General features: G+C 39.5%; 1 protein-coding gene across 23 annotated transcripts in view; it reads right to left on the minus strand.

Moving 5' to 3' along the window:
* The window catches only part of NCOA3 (nuclear receptor coactivator 3), a 152,570-nt gene that overhangs the window by 69,932 nt on the left and 59,622 nt on the right, over nt 1–23,016 (minus strand). For 18 of the 23 annotated variants that reach the window (XM_067554300.1, XM_067554292.1, XM_067554290.1 and 15 more), the window contains one exon: nt 4,380–4,433. The exons of the other annotated variants lie outside the window; for them this stretch is intronic. The gene's annotated coding sequence lies outside the window, so the exon portion shown is untranslated. The remainder of the gene's footprint in view (nt 1–4,379; nt 4,434–23,016) is intronic. 23 annotated transcript variants of the gene reach the window in all.

Below are 23,016 nucleotides of genomic sequence, written 5' to 3' on the forward strand. Positions count from 1 at the left end.
CTTAGATGACAATCACATTTAGGTTTAATGGCTGTGTCCTGTAAAATTGCTAGAGGTTATAATCCATTCATAGAATCTCACTATATATATTCTTTTTGGAAAACCTGAAAAACCATTTGCACTTGTGGATAGCACACAGAGCTTAGACTACATAAGCAACGAAGTGTTGTGACCCTCAAGTATATTTTACATGCAACATTAGTTTTAACTGGAAAGCCCAGTAGACATCCATAAAAGGGTATGTACAGCTCAGGGCTGCTAAGGGAGGGCACACAAAATAGTTTCCTGTTTTTGTAGATGTCTGATCTTTCTACACTTAAATGGCCTGTCCAATGAGTGTGTAATTGAGAAATTGTTGATATCTGAAACAAAAGATTTTTATAGAAAATGTTTCAGAATTAATAGGAGAGCACTATTTCTACTCACACATACTCATGCATGTGTAACTATTTACATTGTTCACCTTACTACAAAAATGTAGTTATGTAGTAGTCAACTGATATATTTCTCTGAATTCCCACTAGTTCCTCTACTATCTGAAATTTTCTCTTGAAAAATATCCATCTTGAACAAGATATAGTGCCAAAATAAATATTCCTGCCATAAATACATGTATATTTAAAGTTAAAGTGCAGTCTGAACTTTCTAAACCTCCTTGCTCTTAAAGAGATAGCATGAGGAAATGTCCTCTGTGTACATTTTTTGTACAGGATGCCAAAACAAAACAACTAGAGATGCATCTTGGATAAAACAGAGAATGAGAAATAGTCATAATATTCTATATCACTAAAGTGTTTTCAGATATTTTATATAGTAAACATAATACCTTGATATTTACCTATCTTAAAATGAGAAAAACTACTGAAAATAGGACTTTTTTTTAAACTCAAACTTTATGAAGCATTTTTGATATGCTGGTGATATATTACTGGTATAGACAGACAGAAAAACAACCAGCCATCTTTACTCTATAGCTTTAGTTAAAGTGACAGGTATAACTTCAATACTATATCAATTGCACACTTCTGCTTCTACAGAATAAAAATTCACACTGCTATTGTTGTAGAGTCACGCCTATCAATTTTTATACAGCAGGTAGAATAATATTTATCTCAATTTGATTAATTTTGCCATATTTTAATACATTTACTGAATAATTTTTTTAAGTCATGCTGCACTCCTCCTCTAGCTCAAGCAGAATATACTTCAGTTATTTGTGACCTAAATTCCTTTTTGTGTAGCCTACTGCAGCTTGCCTGAGAAGAGAATCAAGGGAGCAAGGGCCATTATAGCTTGAAGAGAGAAAAGAATTCAGAAGAGCCAACACATCTGTGACATCTCAATATGAATGGAAACAATAGACCCCCATAAGGCTATTATGGGGGTCAGGGTAGCAAATCTTTCTTAACTGCAATATGAAGGACATGGATAATGGTCTTGAATGCAATTGGAGGGCATGGTGAAGTGGCATTACACATTTTTTGCTGAATATGATGGTGAATGCAGGGAATACGTTAGAAGAGAGTCAGGAGCCATCAAAGGCAAATACAGGGAGAGAGAACAGGAAAAGAAGAATAGAAGAAAAGTGATCTTCATGGAAGGAAGAACCACCAGCAAGGTATGATGGATGCATTTTTATAAAAGAAGTCAACCAAAAAAGCATATCATGGAACACAAAGCCTACCATTTTACATGGACCTCAACACACACCATTGTCTGGGCAACAAGGAAGCTAGAGGAGGACCTTAAAGAAATGCTGAACATAAAAAGAGCAGAGAACAAAGGTAGAGTTCCTCATTTTACTCTTGCTGGTGCTCACAAGATACAGACAACAGACAAAGTCAGAAGATGTTTTGATTTCATTTTGCATTTGAAATAGCCATGTAAGGTCTCTCTACATGACCAGCAAAAATGCTATTTAAAATTAGAGTTAAAGTTAGTGTAAATATATTCAAATCATATTAAGATATAACTAAGTGTTATGGGGCATTTCAAATCATGTTAGCTGATTTTGGGGGCTATTGGTCATACATACCTAGGAAGAGATTAGCAAAAGTGCTAGTTCTCAAGAATGCCAGTTACTGGTAATCTCAGCTAGAAGAAAAGTATCAAGGTGTGCTAATGAAGAAACAGAAAAATGACAATCCAGTGCTAAACCAGTTCAGTGACAGGAACATACATCTGATACTTCACAGCAACAGAACTTTGAAAGAAATCAGTTCTACTATTCTTCAAGAAGAAATCAAGTACGTCTGTCAACTCAGCCATATTCTGTAGAAAATGCCAACAACTTCAGTCTTCCACTTGTTTGTCATTCACACTTTATTCATCCTCCATTTTAAAGTATTTTGGGATTTTATTTATTTATTTTTTTTTAATGGATGACCTGAATGCCTCTGTACTCCAGATTAAATCTTCTGACCAAGGAGGAGACGGTCTGGCCACTTTCTCTTTTCACAGACCTACAAAGTGCCCTGGCTATTGTTCTTTCCTCCCAAATTGCTGGCACCCCAGATGCCTTAACCTTTACCAACTTGAATTGGGGTTTGCGGACTCTCACATGACATTAATATTTCCTACAGGAGGAGAGTAAAACACTGAATTCTAAGGTGGCAATGCTTCCTCATCACCCAGGTGCAAGTCTCTGAATGAAGCTAATCTTTGCCATGTTACTCTTTCTCCTACAGATCCTTTCCTGCTCACTACAGAAACCAGCATAAGGCCACAGTGATGGGAAAACAAGGTACTAGGAGAAGAGAAAAGACTGAAGGGCAGTTCTCTATAACCACGTTCTTTGGATGCTATGCTATACATCACCCTCATTTTCTTGATAAATTGACAAATATGGTTAAGAAATAATTAGGTTTCCACTTATACTTGAACTACCCTTGTCTCCATCTCATAATGGGGCAAAAGTTTGACCCTTCTTATTGTGTCCATACTGTACTCGGTGGAAAACTAATTCCAGGATGATAAAATTGAGTCACATTAGTACAGTGAATATCTCAAATACGTATTTCATAGGCAAATACTAAATCTCCCCTTCACTGTCAACATTTACATCAAAGTGTAAGTAGAGACATTAAAAGCTAGATAGCTCAACAGAGATGTGAAGATTTGTGTTGGAGACATATCAGAGATAGTTCTGATACCTTCTATAGCACATCTTCTTTGATACTGTTCTTTTTCATTTTGTTTTTTGGGGGGCAATACAGGTTGCCTGAAATACAGGTTTCTGTCATGAGACAAATTAATCCTTGGTAAAACTACACTGAAGTCAGGGAAGCTACACCAAGGGTGAATTTGCCCAAATATGCATCTACATGGTATATAATTAAGGTAATTTTAAAATAATGCAATTGTTTCAATTACCCAATCTAATATCATAAAGTTCAGACTAAACTAATTTGATTTAAACTTTGTGGTTTGTGCATTTCTGATTAATCAGATTTACTGAAGTGACACGTTATAATATCAACAATTGCATCTACAGATTTAAAATAGTCAATTGATTCAATGAATACATTAAAAAGAAATAAAAAGACAAAACCTGCTTAGCATACTTTATCTTAACAGTTTGTATTCAGATAACATGAATACTGTTATGGTCGAGAGGGAGAAAATTAAACTGTACCCAATTAAAGTATGTCCTGGGAAAAAAAAAAATCTTTTCCATGTTTAGAAATCGGTTCTAGCAAACAGTGTGTTAATGAGATTTCAAACAACAGAGGGCGAGAAAGCTTTAGACAGCTTTATAGTGGAGGCTTAGGCCTGATCTACACTAAAATGTATTAGCTTATGTCAGTAAGGGATGGGATTTTTTTTTTTTTGCCTACATACTTATAATCCCCAGTGTATAGATACCTTCACAAGGCACTTTGTACTTGGGTGATTTATTTCATTTACCCAAATCAGAATAAGCAATATTGGTAGAAGCACATATACACCAGTATAACTGCATCTACATTAGCGAGAAGGGTGCTGCTTTAATTCTGCTAGCTTAAATAAAGCAGCAAAACTTTCATAGTAGACAAGGCCTCAGGACACAAAGATAATTTGTCAAAAAAGAGTTCCTGGGTCAAAGTGAAATCTATTTTTATTTTTGAATAAACTTTACAGCAATACTTTACAATTACATATGCACTTCTCTGGCGTAACATCTTAAAAGACAGGATGTTTTGTTTTATTTTTATGATAGGAAGGTTATTGGGAAAAGGGAAAGAATGCATGCAGGAGATCAAAATCTCAAATATCTAGATTTGTAATAGTAACAATATTCTGATTGAGAAGGACCTCTTTCACACACAAACACATGATGCTGGCTATGTGTCAGTTTCCTATGGAACTATTCAATTTTAAATAAAAACTTAGAAACTTACCACAGAAAACTCTTGCTTTCCACTCTATAAATTTACTTGAGGAGTAGAATAATCCTGAAAGAAACAGCAAGAAACCAGCATAAGATTTCTTTCATTTCTCTCTCACTAGTTGTGAAACTGTGTGTAAGAATTTTTAAAGACTAAATGAAAGACAGACAGACTATGGATGGCATAGTCTATCTTAAGACCTTTCTCCACCATAGCAATGTTGGCTAAAGGTGTAACTTTTTAAAACAAAACAAAAATATAAAAATATTGGGTTGGTTTTTTTAAAACCTGCAAAAGCTTTAGTGTAGAGAATTATACAGGTGAAAAAGTGCTTTTGTAAGTATAAGCTGCATCTACACTAGGAATGTTTGCCAGTATAGCTATACATTGTGCATAGCTAAAATAGCAAACCCTTTTTTTTTTTTGTATAGACTAGGGCCTGGTTCACACTGGGGACGTATGTCGATTTAAAGTCCCTTATATTGATTTAATTACTCCCACGTTCACACTGACACCACTGTTAAATCGAATTAAGGTGCCAGTAAAATCGATTTAATAAGACCACCTCTGCAAGTGGTGTAGCACCTAAATCGAATTTGTAAAATTGAATTAGTGTTAGTGTGAATGTAATGGAGCTTAATTCGAATTAACTGACCTCTAGAATGTATCCCTTTATGCTCCATTTTCACCTCTCTGGCCAATCAATCTGTGGTGCTCTGTGGTCACAATAGCAGGTAAAGTCCCCTCCCCTCAAGCCCCTGGAAGATTTGAATTTCCAGTTTCTGTGCTTGCTGCCAGCGTGGAGAGGTTTGCTAGTGATCTCAGGATGGCTCCTGCAAAGCCCAAACACGCTCCAGCATGGAGTTGATCATGAACAATGAGTCCGTGGACGAAGAGGAGGAGGGGGAGAAGGAACCTGTGCAAAGCATGGAGCCTGAGAGCGAGGTGTCTGTTCTCCCAGACACTCAGGATTTATTCTTGACCCCAGAGCAGTCCACCAGAACACAGGACTGCACAAATGATCCAGGGGAAGGCACATCTGGTGAGTTTTCTGTCTTCAGTTCCTGTCTCTGTGTTTATGATGCCAGCTGATTTCCCCCCCCCAGCCCGCCACGCAGTTTAAATCTCCGAAACTGTGTTTGTACTGCAAGCACAGAAATCCCATCCCCCTGCCCCAATCCTGTCTGTGTGGGTTTTGGATGCAAACAGAGAAATCCACCTCCCCCTCAACCCCCGTTTTTCTATCTGTGAGGGTTTGGAATGCAAGCTGAGAAATCAAACCCACCCACCCCCTCCCTCCCTAATCAGTTCCCAATAGCTTTCCTTTTTTGTTTGGATCGCAGGCAGAGAAATTCCATTCCCGCAAACTCCGATCCTGTCTCTGTGTGTTTGTGATGCCAGCAGATTACCCCCCAACCATCCATGCAGTCTGCATTAGAAAGTCACTTGCTACATTGTACAAAATCATAATTATGACAACTGAAACATGTCTCTTCTTCCTCTTCAATACACAAACTAGAGGCGACACTGTATCACACCATCATTGCTGAAATTGATCAATGGATACAGTCTTTCTAACTTTAAAAACTGTGTTTACATTGTATCCAACCACCATTATTTCAAAATCTTACATATGTATATTGTTCTTCACTAATTTGGCTGTGACTCTCGTTATTTTTTTTTTCATTCTATAGACACCTCACCAGTGGCCTGACCATTAAGCAGTGCTGCGCACGGACTGTCTCATTAGGAAAAGGAAGAAACTAAACACCCTACTCTACCCCTGGAGAGAGTGAAGGAACCCTTCCCTCTACCCCTTCACCCAAGACATGACTGTTCAAAAATAAATGTTTGCATCTTTCCAAAACGTTTATTAAAGAAAATCTTGTTCATGAGGGATTTGCCGGGCACAGATCTAGAAGGGCAGTAGGGGGAGTGGGTATCAAAGGAAAAACACATAGGAACCGATATCAGGCTTTCATCAAAGGCAAGCAGCATATGGGAGGGTGCTGGGTGCATGAGAAGAGACAAGCAACATATGGGGGGGTGCTGGGTGCATGAGAAGAGACAAGCAACATACAGGAACAGAAATCACTAATGCATCACTCATTCATTGCCTGCAGCAATTGGGAATTGTTCTGCCGGTTGTCTTGAAGCAGGGCAGCCTTCGCTGCTTCACCTTCTTACTCTTTTTCTCAAGTAGCCCATGCTAAGCCGTGAAAAGCAATGGTGATTGCAGGGAGCAAAATAACCTGCTCGAAAAATCCTTTTCCAGTTTGTTTGGGAGGGGGAAAGGGTAGGGGAAGCAGCGATGCATCTTGGGACAATGCCACAGCCTCCGTCGCTAGTTGCACTGTGGGATAGCTACCCAGATTGTTCTCACTACGCTATTTGAGCTGGTCTCTTGCGTTCACACATGCCAGCCTTAATTCGAATTAGAAAGCAGTGCAATCTGCTGCTATTTTTTTAAATCAGCTGCTGAAAGTCGAATTAAGCTAATTCGAATTAGCGCTGCCGTGTGAACATAGCCTAGGACTAAGAAATCCCCAGTCAGTAGGTTAAGTGTCTAATATTAAAGAGATCAGAACTTGAAGAATTTACCAGCCATACCTAGCAAGAGGCCAATATAAAAAAAGCGAAAGAACACAGCAGTGTGGTCCTGGAAGCTAAAATTCATAGCTGGGTGCTCTTTCTGGACTCTGCTCCACTTTTTACATATCATCCCTTTTCTAGTAGGTGTGGTAAATTCAAAGCTTGCACTCCTTCCCCTACTTTAAAAAGGAAGGAGGTTTTTGGTGAAAATAGAAACAATGAGCCTCATGACCTGCAGTAAGGGGAAGGTGCCATGTATCCCTTCACCGCCTATGGTTTTTGGTTCTCCCACAATATGATCAGCTCAGTGCCTTCTTCTATTAGTGCTCATAGCTTTCCCAACAGAAAGAATACTTCTCAGTTTCAATACTTCCCATGGGATTCCAAATATCAACAGCAGAACTTCTGAGTCTTGTCAGTTTCCCTCTAAAGGAAAGATATGAGCAAGAGCACAAACTCTGAAACCTTATGCAGGCTCAGGGAAAACAGCACAACATCATTCCACATTCTGAAAAGTTGTCTTTGCAACCATAAGAACTAAGATTTTGCTTTTTTTTCCTCTCTCTCTCTCAAAATGAAAGCTTAAATTCTGCAGTACTTTATGGTTTAAGTCAATTGCCACCACCAAGAAAGGATTCTTAGTTACCACTGGTGAAGAAATTAGTCAAGCCAGTTAATGAAACCGACCTGCAAAATCTTGTAACATGTTCCATGCATAGTGGGAATGAATTCCAAAAGCAAGGGCCTGCTACTGAGAATACCAAGTTTGCAGGAGCTGGAAGTAGCTTGGGAGAGATGCTGTAGTTTAGGTATTGCAGAAACACAGCTGGTACAGAGAGCAGGAATAGAAGTGGCAGACACGAACATGAATATAGACAATTTAGGGCTTTGAATTCCACCCAGAAGAGGATTGGGAGCTAGTGCAGAGTACAGTGTACAAATTGGCCACTTATTGGTTTATTCAACTCAGAAGGTAAACCACGTTATGCACTTTCTCATGGGGTTCCAACCTGTAAGTCACAACTCCAGGACTAACAACTGCAAGCAATCAAGAGTCAGGCCCTAAAATTCATAAAGTTAACCTCATGATTTTGGCGTTATTTTTAAAAATAGAATTTTAGGTTTTTTACCTGCCTTCTGGTTTTTGAGCCCTTAGTGTACAGTCAATTAACATTTTCAAACTCTTCTTCACAACCATGAAGTCTAGAAACTTATTTACAGTTTTAAATGAAGATTTAAATGAGATTCTTATGTAAATCACTTGATTATCACAGCTGGAGCTTGAGGAAAAAAAAACACCAAACAGAACAAATTTCAAGAATTGGCAACGGTACAGCCTGCAACAGTTACATGCAGTTAACAAGGGATTGTAATCACCTTTCCTTCCCTTATTGCCCTTCCCATACTATTAAATTGGAAGCGCTGAAACGGTTAAGAAATACTGCATTAGCTGTAGCTTCTGAGTAGCCTTCAAGGTGAATTCCAGGTACAGTGCATTGCACTAATCTAGTTTAGAGACAAAGTAATAGAGTGAATGACCACAGAATGTCCTGTATTATAGAGGAAGGGGCATAACTGTCTGGCTAGCTGCAAATGAAAAGGAGTTTGACCACTGATGCAATGTGGAAATCCAGGCACAGCAGTCAGTCTAGTAAAACCTGGAAACAAGGGCTTGTCTGCACAGGAAAATTTGCCAGCGTTACTATACAAGTATAATTACACTTGTATTATTATATTGGTATTACTCCCCATGTGGATATTGTTATTTGGAATAACTGAACTTTTTTTTTTTGTTTAGCTTCTGAAGCTTTGGAAGCAGTTTAAGCTAAATTGATAAAAGGTCAATGTTATTCTGAACAAGATCACCCACATAAGGAGCTATACTGATATTACTACAGCAATATATAGAATTATACCAATATTGTAGACAAGCCTTAAGAAGCACGTATTCAATAGGCAGGCAAATGCCTTCAATTGAGAGAACTGTAAAAGACTGCCAGATTTTCAAAATTTTCCTTGTGCCAATCAGCATCATCTCCATCATATCTGGACTTATCTTAAGCCAACCAACTGCCTTTTATCTGAGGAACTTTGCAAACTGGATAAGCTACCTAAGATTATGCAACCAGTTAATAAGAAAAAAAAACTGTTGCAAACAAAATGGCTGGGGAAACCAAAATGACAGAAACATTTGTTAAAATGAGTTTTGTATACAATTATTGAAGCATTAGTATAGCACAGAAATAGGTTTTATTGCAGTGTACTTGCTCAACTGTGCTCTGTGCAGTATAATTTGTTGTTTGGTGCCAGTGATCTGTGTTGATAAAGGGTAGCTTGATAAGTCCTTTTACTTCTGTGTAATGCTTCTATATACAGTGGACTCATACGGCTCTATTCATTCACCAACATTTACATTTTAGACAATACTTTTTAAAACAAAAAAAGGGGGGGGGGGGAAGAAGAGTAGTATGAAAAGTTTTATGGTCAGAATTATACATTGTTTACAAAATACATGTGAGCATATATTTAAAATCTTATAACATTAACAGGGTAATATGTTGAAAATCTAGTCAGATGGTAAGGTTCTTGCCAGATCTTCACTTCAGGGTCTCTTTCTTTCTTTATATGTTTGCAAAGCACCTACTAAACCATTGGCAGTACTTTAGCATTACAGCACAGAATATGAATTTAAAATACCTTCATTGCAATATGTAGCCCAAGACTAACTTATTTCAGCACTTCTGAACTGAAGACAATCTCAAATAATTATTGTTCTCAGTAATTTATTCTTACTAATACTTCTAGGACCAAAGTAACACTGCCCCTTTACAGGGGTAGTCAATAGGTGGACCACGTGCCAAATCTGGACCACAAGATGCTTTTGAATGGACCCCAAAATCTATTTACTTATTTATTATTATTTTCTCTGGAGTCTGGATCTTGACTATAACATGATCAAGAAATGTGGACCTTGACAAAAATAACTGACTACCCCTGCTCTATAGCATCAAGGCAGTTACAGAAGGTTTATGTCCTGTGTACTGCTTTGAATATTTATGTTACAAATTTGACTCAGTAATGTAATCCAGTCATAAACAAGGCAAACCAACACAATTTAATTTAATTGCAATGAAAAGTCTTGTTGTCCAATTTCGATAGTGGACCCTAGTTAGCCAATGCAAAAAGAAATCACCATGAATTCAGGCAGAGATTTCCTAAGTTACCACATGAAAAAAAGATACTAGTGTTTATGAGAAGGGGTGTGGTGTGTGTTATTTATTTATTTATTTTAAATATAGAAATGGCCTAGTAGCTACTAAATAACGGGAGGAAAACAGCAGATAGACACAGGATGAACACACAATGTAGTATAATAAGGGGGAAAACGTTAAAACTTGAACGAGATGCAATTACCTGTCACCCTGCCAGTATTCCATATACAATACACAAATGATCTGGCACACCAATTCTTAAAGAGAAAACTAAAAACTGAAGACATCTTTATGGGCCTTTTGAATGAACTGTAATGTATAGACTTTTCACAGATACTTAAAAAGGACAGTACTGCCCAAATATTCTGGTCACTTTCCCTTCTCAATCCTTTTCCATTTCACAAAGTAGACCCTTTTTGATACAGATAAGAAGTGCTGTATTGTGTAAAACCAATATTGAACTACTGTTTTAAATGCCTTTGAGCTGCTATGTATATAAAATAAATTAAAAAAATTAACTTCTGCTCTTACTTCAACTTTTTCAAAATATATCAAACACCCTAAAACAGGATAATAATTTATTTCAGTTTTAAAAGATTCTAAAACAAAACAAAATATAAACATATATATTGTAATAAGACTTTCCCCGTGCAGATAATTTGTTTTATACTGTTCAATACAATGTTAGCGTGATAATCCTGTTTTTTTCTATGCAGACAGTTTATCACCACAAAACAGGAGGGGTCCCACAAACAAATCATCATTAAAACTCTATGAGCTAACAAAATGAGATTAGTTTAGGGAAAACCTTCATTGGATATTTGTGAAGGAAATTCTGGAATGCTAAATGAACCATGAACATTTTTTAAATGCTTAATTTCATGTGCACACACACGCACACTTCCCTCTGATCAGGCTGGCATCCAGGGGAACAGAGTTGGGAAGAATCAGAGATGATCCTTTCAGAGTTTGACCTGTTCATCCACTAGACCAGAAATGTTTTTATTGCTTCAGATACTCTCTTGCAGGATGAAAGAAAGATTTTAGACACTACTAAAGAGCCTGGAAGAAGTATTGGCCCAGGGCACCAGGGCCTGGCAGTGCACCAAATTTCCTAAAAGGGATGGACATGGTTGATGGACATGGTTTTGCGAAACTGGCAGATCTGGAGCAGAGAGTGGAGCTTTTTTATCTTTTAAGGATAAATAAGGACAGTTAGTTGGGACCTTCGTTCCAGATGATGTCAGGGTATCCCCTCCCATTGAGGATGCCTCACGGAGGGAAGGAACTCCCGTTATTAGGAAAAGACAGATAATAGTAATAGACGACTCAATCATTAGAAACATTGATACTGTCTCACACAGTATTCTTATCAGCAAGTTAAAGAAGTATGGGTTGGATGAATGGACTATAAAATGGATAGAGAACTGGCTAGAGCATAGGGCTCAACGAGTAGTGATCAATGGCTCCATGTCTAGCTGGCAACCGGTCACAAGTGGAGTTCCCCAGGGGTCGGTCCTGGGGCCGGTTTTGTTCAACATCTTTTTAATGATCTGGAGGATAGGGTAGATTGCACCCTCAGCAAGTTTGCGGACGACACTAAGCTGGGGGGAGTGGTAGATACCCTGGAGGATAGGGATAGGATACAGAGTGATCTAAACAAACTGGAGGATTGGGCCAAAAGAAATCTAATGAGGTTCAACAAGGACAAGTGCAGAGTCCTCCACTTAGGAAGGAAGAATCCCATGCACAGCTATAGACTGGGGACCAACGAGCTGGGCAGCAGCTCTGCAGAAAAGGACCTGGGGGTAACAGTCAATAAAAAGCTGGATATGAGTCAGCAGTGTGCCCTGGTTGTCAAGAAGGCTAATGGCATATTGGGCTGCATTAGGAGGGGCATTGCCAGCAGGTCACGGGAAGTGATTATTCCCCTCTATTCGGCATTGGTGAGGCCGCATTTAGAATATTGTGTCCAGTTTTGGGTCCCCCACTACAAAAAGGATGTGGACAAGTTAGAGAGAGTGCAGCGGAGGGCAACCAAAATGATTAGGGGGCTGGAGCACAGGACTTATGAGGAGAGGCTGAGGGAACTGGGCTTGTTTAGTCTGCAAAAGAGAAGAGTGAGGGGGGATTTGATAGCGGCCTTTAACTACCTGAAAGGGGGTTCCAGGGAGGATGGGGCTAGGCTGTTCTCGGTGGTAGCAGATGACAGAACAAGGAGCAATGGTCTCAAGTTGCAGGGGGAGGTCTAGGTTGGACATTAGGAAAAAGTTTTTCACTAGGAGGGTGGTGAAGCACTGGAATGGGTTACCTAGGGAGGTGGTGGAATCTCCATCCTTAGAGGTTTTTAAGCTGAGGCTTGACAAAGCCCTGGTTGGGATGATATAGCTGAGGTTAGTCCTGCTTTGAGCAGGGGGTTGGACTAGATGACCTCCTGAGGTCCCTTCCAACTCTAATATTCTATGATTCTATGATTGATAGCTGGGTTTGTGATGACCGGGAGAACCACTCAGCCAATTCACTTATGTATTACTATAAAACAAAGTGACTGTTAAATGTATAAAAGTGTATATGGTGTTTAAACTTTATGAAAACTAATGAGATGTTACTTAGGATACAGATAAGTGAAAACAATCTGTAATAATGTAGTAGCAAACATTCACATTGTGTATACCCCTGTAACTAAATAACCCATCAAACCAGAAAGAACCCTTGTAGAATGCAAATGAAGAACTAACAGAAAAGAGCTAATTTCAAAGCAAGTGGTCATTGTGTGTAATGATCAGAGGCCAAAGACTCAAAATGCATTCCTCACGCTCCATCATCAAAGGAAAAGCCCACATGGATAGTGACCCTGTCAGCTTGTTTTTTGAGAAGAAGCAGCGATAAGTATGGATTCAGGGAAAGATCCTTCATCTCTGGACTGTATGGACTCTTACAGGGAAGAGTACCAGATGTAAAGCAGAAATCCCCAGAAGCAATCTGGGTGCCTTGAAAAGACTTTTGGGAAACTGTCAGTTTATTAAATTAGTGCCACCATTTGGAGTTACAAACTGTGACTCACCTATGCATATATTTTACCTGCTTTAATCTCTCAAACTATCATTTCCTTTTTTAAGCTAATAAACCTTCAGTTAGTTTACTATAGAATTGGCTGCCAGCATTGTTTTTCGTGTAAGATCTAGAGTACCAATTGATCTGGGTAAGTGATTGGTCTCTTGGGACTGGGTGCAACCTGATGTGGTGTGATTTTTAATTTAAGTGACCTTTTATCACAAAGTCTAGTTTGCCTGGTTGGCAAGACAGACAGCAGAGCCTAAGAGACTGTCTGTGACTCCATGGTAAGACTGCTAAGTGATCCACGAGTTCACATTTCTTACTGGCTTGGTGAAATCTAATTATAGAACATATCACCAGTTTAGAGTATTTGCCCTGTTTTCTGACAGTCTGCTCTGAGATAGGCACTCTCCACTGTGAGCCACTCTAGACAGTGTGACCTACCTATTATTACAATTGCAATAGCACTTTGAGGCCCAAATCAGGAGAAGCTCCAGATTGTACCAGGATCCGTGCAAAGCATGTAGCAAGACAGTGCTTTGCCCAAGAATTTGCTATTTAAGAAGTGTGACTGGTCATAACTCAGACTCATATTTATCTTAAGAATATAACTTATTTAAAAGGACACTGATAAGAAAAAGAAAATACAAGAACTATCTGCAAATTATTCTGATATTAAATGATATATTACATGTTTTTCCTATTTTCCTTTGACATAAAAGTTGCCAAATTGTAGCCCATGGACCATGGATAGTCTATTAATTACAGTATGAACGCCTCTTCAATTTTAGATTAACTATATTTTATTAGATGACAGCTAAAAATATATTAATATTTTCCAGTATTGTTTTTCCATGTAGGCAATTACTGTAGTCGCTTGAAATACAAGATATACAAGATCACAGATAAGAAGAGGTAGTTTCATGTGGCTGCAAATAGTAAAGTAGATGTCCATGAGGCAGTGTTTGTATTCAAATATGATCCATACTTAAAAAAGTTTGACATACCCTGCATAAAACTCCTCAGATGTAAGAAATAATTCTCTTTTGGAAATTTTGAATAGTTATTACACAAAAAATAAAAACTTCCTAGTTTGGTTCTAACTTCGGTTCTTAATTGTAGAAGGGCAGTTTGCATCATAAGCACAGTAACAACAGAAAAGAGCTAAACAGTAGAAGGGGGAGATCTGGGATTAAAAAGCAACAAATGGAGCACAAATCAAGGGGCAGATTAGTATCTTCAGGACATCTGATATTCATTCAGGCCTCAATGCTTACATGAATATTGATATGGTTGATAAAGTTACAGGAGAATTTTTACATGATTGCTAGGTGGTCAATAGGGTTGCCACGTGTCCAGTTTTCTGCTGGAAAGTCTGGTCAAAGAGGGGACCTGGCAGTGTCCTGTGAGCAGTGCTGACTAGACCCTGAAAGCCTGGTTACCCTCAGTAACTGGACTATACCACTGGGGGGCAGGAAGAGCAGCACCTGCTGCTGGAGCCTGGAGGAGTACTCAGGAACAGCTCCGATGAAGAGAGGTACCAGCAGCTCCCCTATCCTGCCCCGATCATTCCCCTTCCTCGGCCTGCCCCAGTCACCCCCCTCCATTCCTGGAGTGCGGCTCTCCCTCCCCCATCCTGGGTCCCAGTCACCCCTAGAACCCAGTTCAGCTGGCAGGCGAAGGGAGGTGGCCAAACAGCTGACAGACACATGGTCACCCCTGGGGCTGCCAGAGAAGTGGCTGGGGCAGCAGCGTCAGCCCCTGCTGCAGGAGCAGCAAAGGAGCTGGAGCAGCTGCAAATCCCAGCAGCACTGTTTGTCCCCCTTCCCTCAGCATATTTTTAGTAAATGTTAGGAACAGGTCGTGGGCTTCCATGAAATTTTGTTTATTGCCCGCAACCTGTCCCTGAGTTTTACTAAAAATACCCCTGACAGAATCTTAGCCTTACTTATACTAAAATCAGATACTACAGTTATTTTCAGCTACAGTTGCTGCTTTTCCTGAGAAGGGGCAGAGAAATGCCATTTATACTGTTTAATCATGGCCAGCATTTGAAAAGACTATGATCACAACCTACTTCTCTCATTTATTTTCACCAGTCACCTAGAGCTTCCAGTTACCTTGCATCAAGTCAGTGTGCTCTGCATATCAATACACTGAGTTACTGCAGTAACAGGAAACTGCTACCCTAAAAAATAGTCAAGTTACACTGAAGTAATTACTTCTGCCAGATCATTTTAAGGGAAATGTTAGGCAAGAGCAATAATATAATTTCTGCTATTATAATAAAATCAAATCTGTGTGCGGATTTTTATTTCACATAGGTAGCGTGTTGGCCTTTTACAGATAAAATAGGAAACAGATGACAATCTAAGTTTCTGAAACAGTATCAGACATTCAACATATCAGTTATTGTACAGGTATGCTATGTACAATTAGAGTTTATTAAAACAAAAACCAACATTTATTATGGAAGAGTTTTTTAAAAGCTTTAAATGTTTAATGTTGCTTTTATAGGGTTTATATTTTAGCGTCAGTTTACATAAAATTAATACTGTGTAAAGTTTGATGCATGAAGCTCATCCAAGTTTTATACTTTAAAACCCTTGTGTTAATGAGAGCCAATACACTTCACAAAATGTTCAAAGCTTAGACACATGTTGAACATGTGTGCACACACGAAGATTTTGAAAGCTGCTTAAAAATGAGTAAAGCTCCCGTTACCCTTGATAAATGTCAGCTGTCATACAACACAGCCCAATACATACTATTTTTCACAAACCGCAGCCCCAGAAAAGGCTATTTTGATTTCAACAGCTGAATGTAATACATTATACATGGCAATATCTACCCAAGGTCAAGAGTTTAGAGGTTTTCAAATTTTAACTTCTAAATGGTGAAAGCTACAATGTTAGAGTCAGATGCAGTAAAATTTTACTCCTGGGAGTAATCCTACTGAAATCAATGAGATTCTTCCAGAGAAGAAGGGTTTACAAAAATCTGGTCCTTAATTAAATATTACATCTTAAAAATATGCTCTGCTACATAAAAAGACACATTCAATTTGAAATCTAGTCAACTGAAAGAACCAAAGAAAAAGATCCACAGAAATTGTCAGGGGAAATAAGGGCAAGTTTAGTGTTTCTTATTTTATCTCTCTCACACACCCACCATGCTCCCCCCTGTTGATGAGTGGAAGGCCCCCACACAAACAAGAGGGGAAATTGTGACTAGAGGGAAAAATGTTACGCTAACTACCCAAAAAAGCCAAAGTAAACAAATTAAAAAGATATTCTTTTTCCTCCTAGGACATTTAGTTACAGTAATCGTAGGTAAAATGTTTTAGACGTGACGCAGTTCAACAGTCCTTGTACAGGTAATATTTCCCACTGTAACAAATCACTAATTGCAAACCTGATTGCATTCAGTGGGAGTTTAGCTGAGGTAAGGCATGCTGAGCAGGGTCCTTAGAACACTAATTTGTATATATGTGTTTACAAAGATCAGTATTATCATGACCAGCAGCTTTTCACTGAGAGCTGTTATTTACAAAAATGATATAAATAAGCCATTTGTCCACATCTACAGTGTACTCCCATTTTAAAGCTGCTAATTCCCCATGCTCTCCATCTGAGACCAGATACAGTTTATGAATGTGTGTATGAAATATGATTACTTAGCTACTATTACTGAGCCAGAGAGGGAAATGGGTTAAAAATGGTTTCATTGTAACTGTCACAACAAGCAGTTTTCTTTTTCTGAAAGCTGAGTGTAAGAGGGCTACCATAGTCTTTTGTGAATTTTTAATAACAGAAGATGAGTGGTAGCTGGTTTCACTGAGCAGATGAAACTCGTTGTTGAAAGATGGTGAAATATTTCTCACATAAGCCAAGCCCTTTCCAAGTCCTCAATGTTTATATATTGAGCATTTTAAGCTACTGAAATTTAATATACTTAGCATGAAATTTTCAAAAACATTTATTATTGGCCTAACTCTGCTCCCACTGATTCCAGTGGATATTTTACCATTGATTTCAATAGAAGCAATTAGGTAAACAGTGAGCATTTTTGAAAATCCTGTCTTTTAGAGTGCAAAATCTCTACCATGCTTCAGCGTTTACCTGCAAAGAAACATCTGAAGGGCCAACCCAGTGACTGCACTCTGCCCTGTCAAGGACACCTTGATTTTATTCCCTATTGATTGTTCCTTAGGCTAGTTGGGAATAGAAGCATCGCAGAAGCAGTGTACTCAGTGCCAGCTAAAACAGATAAAATGCTTCCTGTTGCTCTACAGCAGTGGTTCTCAACCAGCGGTACTTGTACCTCTCGGGGTACGCAGAGGTCTTTCAGGCGGTACATCAACTCATCTAGATATCTGCCTAGTTTTACAATAGGCTACATAAAAAGTACCAGTGAAATCAGTACTAACTGAAAATTCTTACAGACAAAATGAGACAGTAAGCAATTTTTCAGTAATAGTGTGCTGTGACACTTGTGTCTTTTTATGTCTGATTTTGTAAGCAAGTAGTTTTTTAAATGAGGTGAAACGGGTATGCAAGACAATTCAGACTCCTGAAAGGGGTACAGTAATCTGGAAAGGTTGAGAACACTGCTCTACAGACACCTCCCTGGAAGATATTTGAACAATGATCCATGTTAAACCATGATTCCTCTAACTGTATAAAATTGTGTAACCTGCCTTAAGGTGCTCTGTACTCCATTTTATGCTTTCTGTTCTGTAAAAATATTCATAACAAAATTTTAATATGGAAATTAAGTAAAAGGTCAGCACTAGTCACCTCCTACCACTGAAAACCATGATAGCGGTTTCTTGAGGGAAAAAGTCAGACCACAGAAAAGCTGAGTGTGGGACTAAAATAATTTTCATATCTAATAGGTGCAATTCAAATAACTTTCTCATCTTGTGAAGAACCACACAGTATTTTGAAGATTCTAAGCAGTAACTTTACTGGAAACAACAGTAACAAATTTAGTAACTAGACTTATTGCAAACTTAAGTATTTGTAACCATGTAAATATCGCAGCTATGTCCTTGGTTGATAGGTGATTGCAAGCAGACTGTCAGGTTTCAACATAATATACTAACTCAATTTCAAGATCTCCTATGCTCTGAAAAATGGGAAGGATGAAGAACAAAGTGATTTTGCAACACTGATATTCTAGTACTTGTTTCTACACTTGTGAAAATGGCACTGGTGACCCTGTTAGAAATGAGCAAATTAAGGCAAAAAGACAAATGGAAAAAATAGAAACCTAAAACAAACAAGAAGGTTGCGCACTTCGCAGCTACTGTAGGCAGAGCTCATTGCACAAAGTAGGGGTCCTTGCATCCCTCCACTCCTCTCCCTATGTGCCACCCTCCAACTCTCCTCTATTTCAAGGAATCCCTGCAATACCTCCACCCCTTATCTCAGGCCAGGTGCTCTGTGTGCCCCCCATTCTCTTGCCCATGCCAGCGGCTGTGAGAGCCCCCATTCCCCACTTTTCCACTCAGAGTCCCCCATACCAGGGTCTCCTCCATTTCCCATTTCCCCCCTATCCCATTCTCCCCCCTCCCTCCCACTCCACCAAGGGGTCTGTGTACATCCCCATTCCACCTTCCCATACCAGAGTTTCACATTCTCCCCCTTCTCCCCTAATTATTTCTTTTCTTTCTGTCTGGGAGATAACTAATTCAGGGTGTCATGTTAGGATGGGCAGAGATGAGACAGGGGTACTGTTATGTTGGAAGGTGTTAATTGGTGTCAACTACTAGTTCTTCGATCTACAGACAATTGCAGAGGCACTTGAAGCTCTGGTTCTGCTAAACAGATGGCAGGGGCTCTGAGTGTTTCCCATTTTCCCCCTTCTGGTTTTCTGATTTTTCCCAAAAATCTATAGAGTTCTGCTCACTGATGCCCGGAACAGTCTCTGAAATTCTGGAATTGATTGGATGTGGCACTCAAAAATTATTTCTGTTTGGATGTAATGCAATGCCATCCAGTGAAACGGAAGGCCTTGCAAGCTCAGCCAACCCTACCAAAACCAAAATATCAAATACCATAATGACAAATGCTTAAACACTGTACTGTCTGTCACCAACTTAACTTACTACAAGATAACCATTGCCAACTGGGAGATAGAGCATTTAAGCTTCAAATTATAGTATATTTAATACATCAGTTGATATTTATCTCATTCTCCTATGTTGAAATACTTTCTAACCTTCTGCAATTAATCTAAACTAGAATACATGCTCTGAGGAAAGTGGCACTGAGTTTCAAGAGGCTATGTTATTTCTGGTGCAACATTTTTAGAACTTTTAAAAAAAACATATGAAAGTAGAATATAACCTTTTGTAGAATATATTACCGTTTTGTATTTCATAATGCTATACCCATCATCCTACCAATCACTCAGAATAAGTGACAGTTACCTTGAAAGTGAAGAACAAATTACCTCCACATATTTCATACATTCTTCATATGCCTAAGAACACTTCGAAAAGAGGAGTAAGTAGGAACTGCAAAAATCATCAGAAATTCAACAGAACACACACACGAGAAAGAATGTCACATTATAAACTAAACATACAGGTAGCATTCACTGGGAAAAATAAGCCATGGAGTTGCAAGGAAGAATAGTTAATGAAATTTAATTATAACAATAGGACTCTGAAGCCTTTAAAGGTAACAGAAAATGCTGTGTGTTACAGTGGAGAATTTTGCAATTTTTTTTCTTGCTCTTCCACAGACATTTTCTCATTTTACCTTTATCCTAAAAATGTTTAGGAAAGTGACTTGATAGCTTTTCTATAAAATGGGATTTGCTGTTTGCGTCTCCCATCAGTCATAAAAGAAGCATAATTGACAAAAAATACTGTAGTTTTTTCTAACAGTAGAGCATTAAAGCAAAGTATCTTGTTGGTCTTTTAAGTTAACCCCAATCTCCAAAGAGATTAAATTTAAAATATAAATTTCATTTAAATCTGTCTCAACCCCAAAAGCAGTGTTAAGTTTTTGGCTTTGGACATGTCTACACTACAAATGCTTTGCCAGTATTGCAATACCTGCAGAACTCCCTGGTGTAGACAGAGCCTAAGGTGACAGAAGGAATCACCAGTGTAACTAAAGCCTGGTCTACACTAGAGAGTTTTGTTGATAAGTCAGTTTTCATCAACAAAACAGTGCTGGTGTACACACTGCAATCACACCCCCACCAACAAAACTGCTCTGTTTTTTTGACAAAATAAAACCATCACAACAAGAGGTGTAGGGCTTTTGTCAGCACAGCTAGGGGTGACACCGTCTCAATGACAGCGTTCCCTTACATCAGTGGAGGGGCTGTCATTCTTCACAATTTTGAAATTTACAAGAAAGCCCTGGGCCACTGGTTCCCACTCCCAGCTGGGAGCAGGGCAAGAAGACTGGGCTGAGGGCCAGGACCGGGCTCCCAGTTGCGAGATGGTACCAGGGAAGCAGCAGGCAGCTAGAGCCCCAACTGGCTCCCGGTCTGGGCTGGAACAGGCAGTCATATCAATTTCACTGCTCAGCCACGCAATTCACATGGCTGCCCCAGTGGGGACTTCTCATTCTGCTCCCAGCAGTGACCAGGAACCAGACGCCACAGCTTGTTGCAACCTGGACTTCTTGCCCCACTCCCAGCTGAGAAGCCAGGGCTGCTAGTTCCTGGTTCCAGCTGGAAGCCAGGGCCAGAATTTAGGAAGTTACTCCACCTGCTCCCTCCTGGGCAGCCTTGTTAATTACAAGGCTGAGCTGTAAAACTGACATGGCTGCCTTTCTGGCAGACAGCAGGGAATGCCTTCCCCCAGTTTCTGGCTGAGGCGAGGCTCTCGGCTCCCCACACTGCCTGTTAGGTCAGGGAAAGTGCTCCTGGTGAGAACACACTCCACCGACCCAAGGGAAGCAGTGTCGACACCAGCCATCACTGTGATTATAGCAGTGGCTGTATATCAACATAACATGTCGACTTTTTTTTTTTTTTTTTTAAAAGTGTAGACGAGGCCTAAATCATCTCCCCAAATGACATTAGATGGCATAGTTGTGTCTAAACTGGGGGTTTCGTAATATAGTTTGGTTGGCTAAAGGGCGTAATTTTTTCACACCTAGCTGATATAAATAGGCCAGCAAAACTTAGTAGTTCACACTAAGCCTTTGTCATGCTCCTCCATCCTAACATCTGACTTTGCTTTATACAAGTGGTCCAATGTGACAATGTCTGTCCTGTTTCCAATTTAAAATGCTAACCTAAAGTTTGGTGACTGAAAAATTCCACGCTCAGATTTAAATTAGCAGTTCTGTATTACCTAGAAGGGTGGGATGATTTTTAATTTGTTCTGTATTTCTGTGAGAAAAGCTTATATGGCTGTAATTTGTGGTATATGGGCTGAACTGAAAGTATACAGCTGATTAGCATCAGCATAAAGCAGTGCTACATTATAACTTTTGCCCGCCTCTTGAGATATTGTTCTTCCTCACCACTAGAACAGAACTTTCTGCCAGGTGATTTATTCTTATAGAAAGTCAGAGGTATATGCTGAGATTCAAGGATTAACCTTATCATAGAATGTTACAAAACAGCATTTCAGAGAGACAATACAGCAGTGAAATCAGTCAACCGACAGGTTATTTATCTAATTTCTTGCAGTTATTTCAAAGCAGATGGGGAAAATTTTATGTGCAGAGTTAGAATCATAGAAGATTAGGGTTGGAAGTGACCTCAGGAGGTCATCTAGTGCACACCCCTGCTCAAAGCAGGGCCAACCCCAACTAAATCATCCAAACCAAGGCTTTGTCAAGCTGCACCTTAAAAACCTCTAACGATGGAGGTTCCACTACCTCCCTAGGTAAGCCATTCCAGTGCTTCATCACCCTCCAAGTGAAAATGTTTTTCCTAATATCCAACCTAGACCTCCCCCCCTGCAATTTGAGACCACTGCTCCAAGTTCTGTCATCTGCCACCATTGAAAACAGCCTGATTCCATCCTCCCTGGAACCCCCTTTCAGGTAGTTAAAGACTACGATAAAATCCCCTCATTCTTCTCTTCTGCAGACTAAACAGGCCTAGTTTCCTCAGCTTCTTGTCATAAGTCATGTGCTCCAGCCCCCTAATAATTTTCGTTGCCCTCCACTGAACTCCCTCCAATTTGTCCACATTCTTTCTGTAGTGATGGGCCCAAAACTGGACACAGTACTCCAAATGTGGCCTCACCAGTGCCGAATAGAGGGAAATAATCACTTCCCTCGATCTGCCGGCAACGCTCCTACTAATGCAACCCAATATGCCATTAGCCTTCTTGGCAATAAGGGCACACTGACTCATATCCACTTCTTGTCTACTGTAACCACCAGGTCCTTTTCTGAAGAACTACTGCCTACCCAGTCAGTCCCCAGTCTGTAGCAGTGCATGAGATTCTTTTGTCCTAAATGCAGGACTCTGCACTTGAACCTCTCAGATTTTTTTTTGGCCCAACCCTCCAATTTGTCTAGGTCACTCTGTATCCTATCCCTGCCCTCCAGCATATCTATCACTCCCCCCAGCTTAGTGTCAACTGCAAACTTGCTGAGGGTGTAATGCACCCCATCCTCCAGATCATTAATGAAGATGTTGAACAAAACCGGCCCCAACACTAACCCCTGAGGCACTCCGCTTGTTACTGGCTGCCAACTAGACATCGAGCTGTTGATCGCTACCTGTTGAGCCTGATGATCTTGCCAGCTTTATATTCATCTTATAGTCTATTCATCCAACCCATGCTTATTTAACTT

This window comes from Emydura macquarii, unplaced genomic scaffold (assembly GCF_026122565.2).
Source record: "Emydura macquarii macquarii isolate MOO-44397 ecotype Brisbane River unplaced genomic scaffold, CSIRO-AGI_Emac_v2 contig_1483, whole genome shotgun sequence".
NCBI lineage: Eukaryota > Metazoa > Chordata > Testudines > Chelidae > Emydura > Emydura macquarii.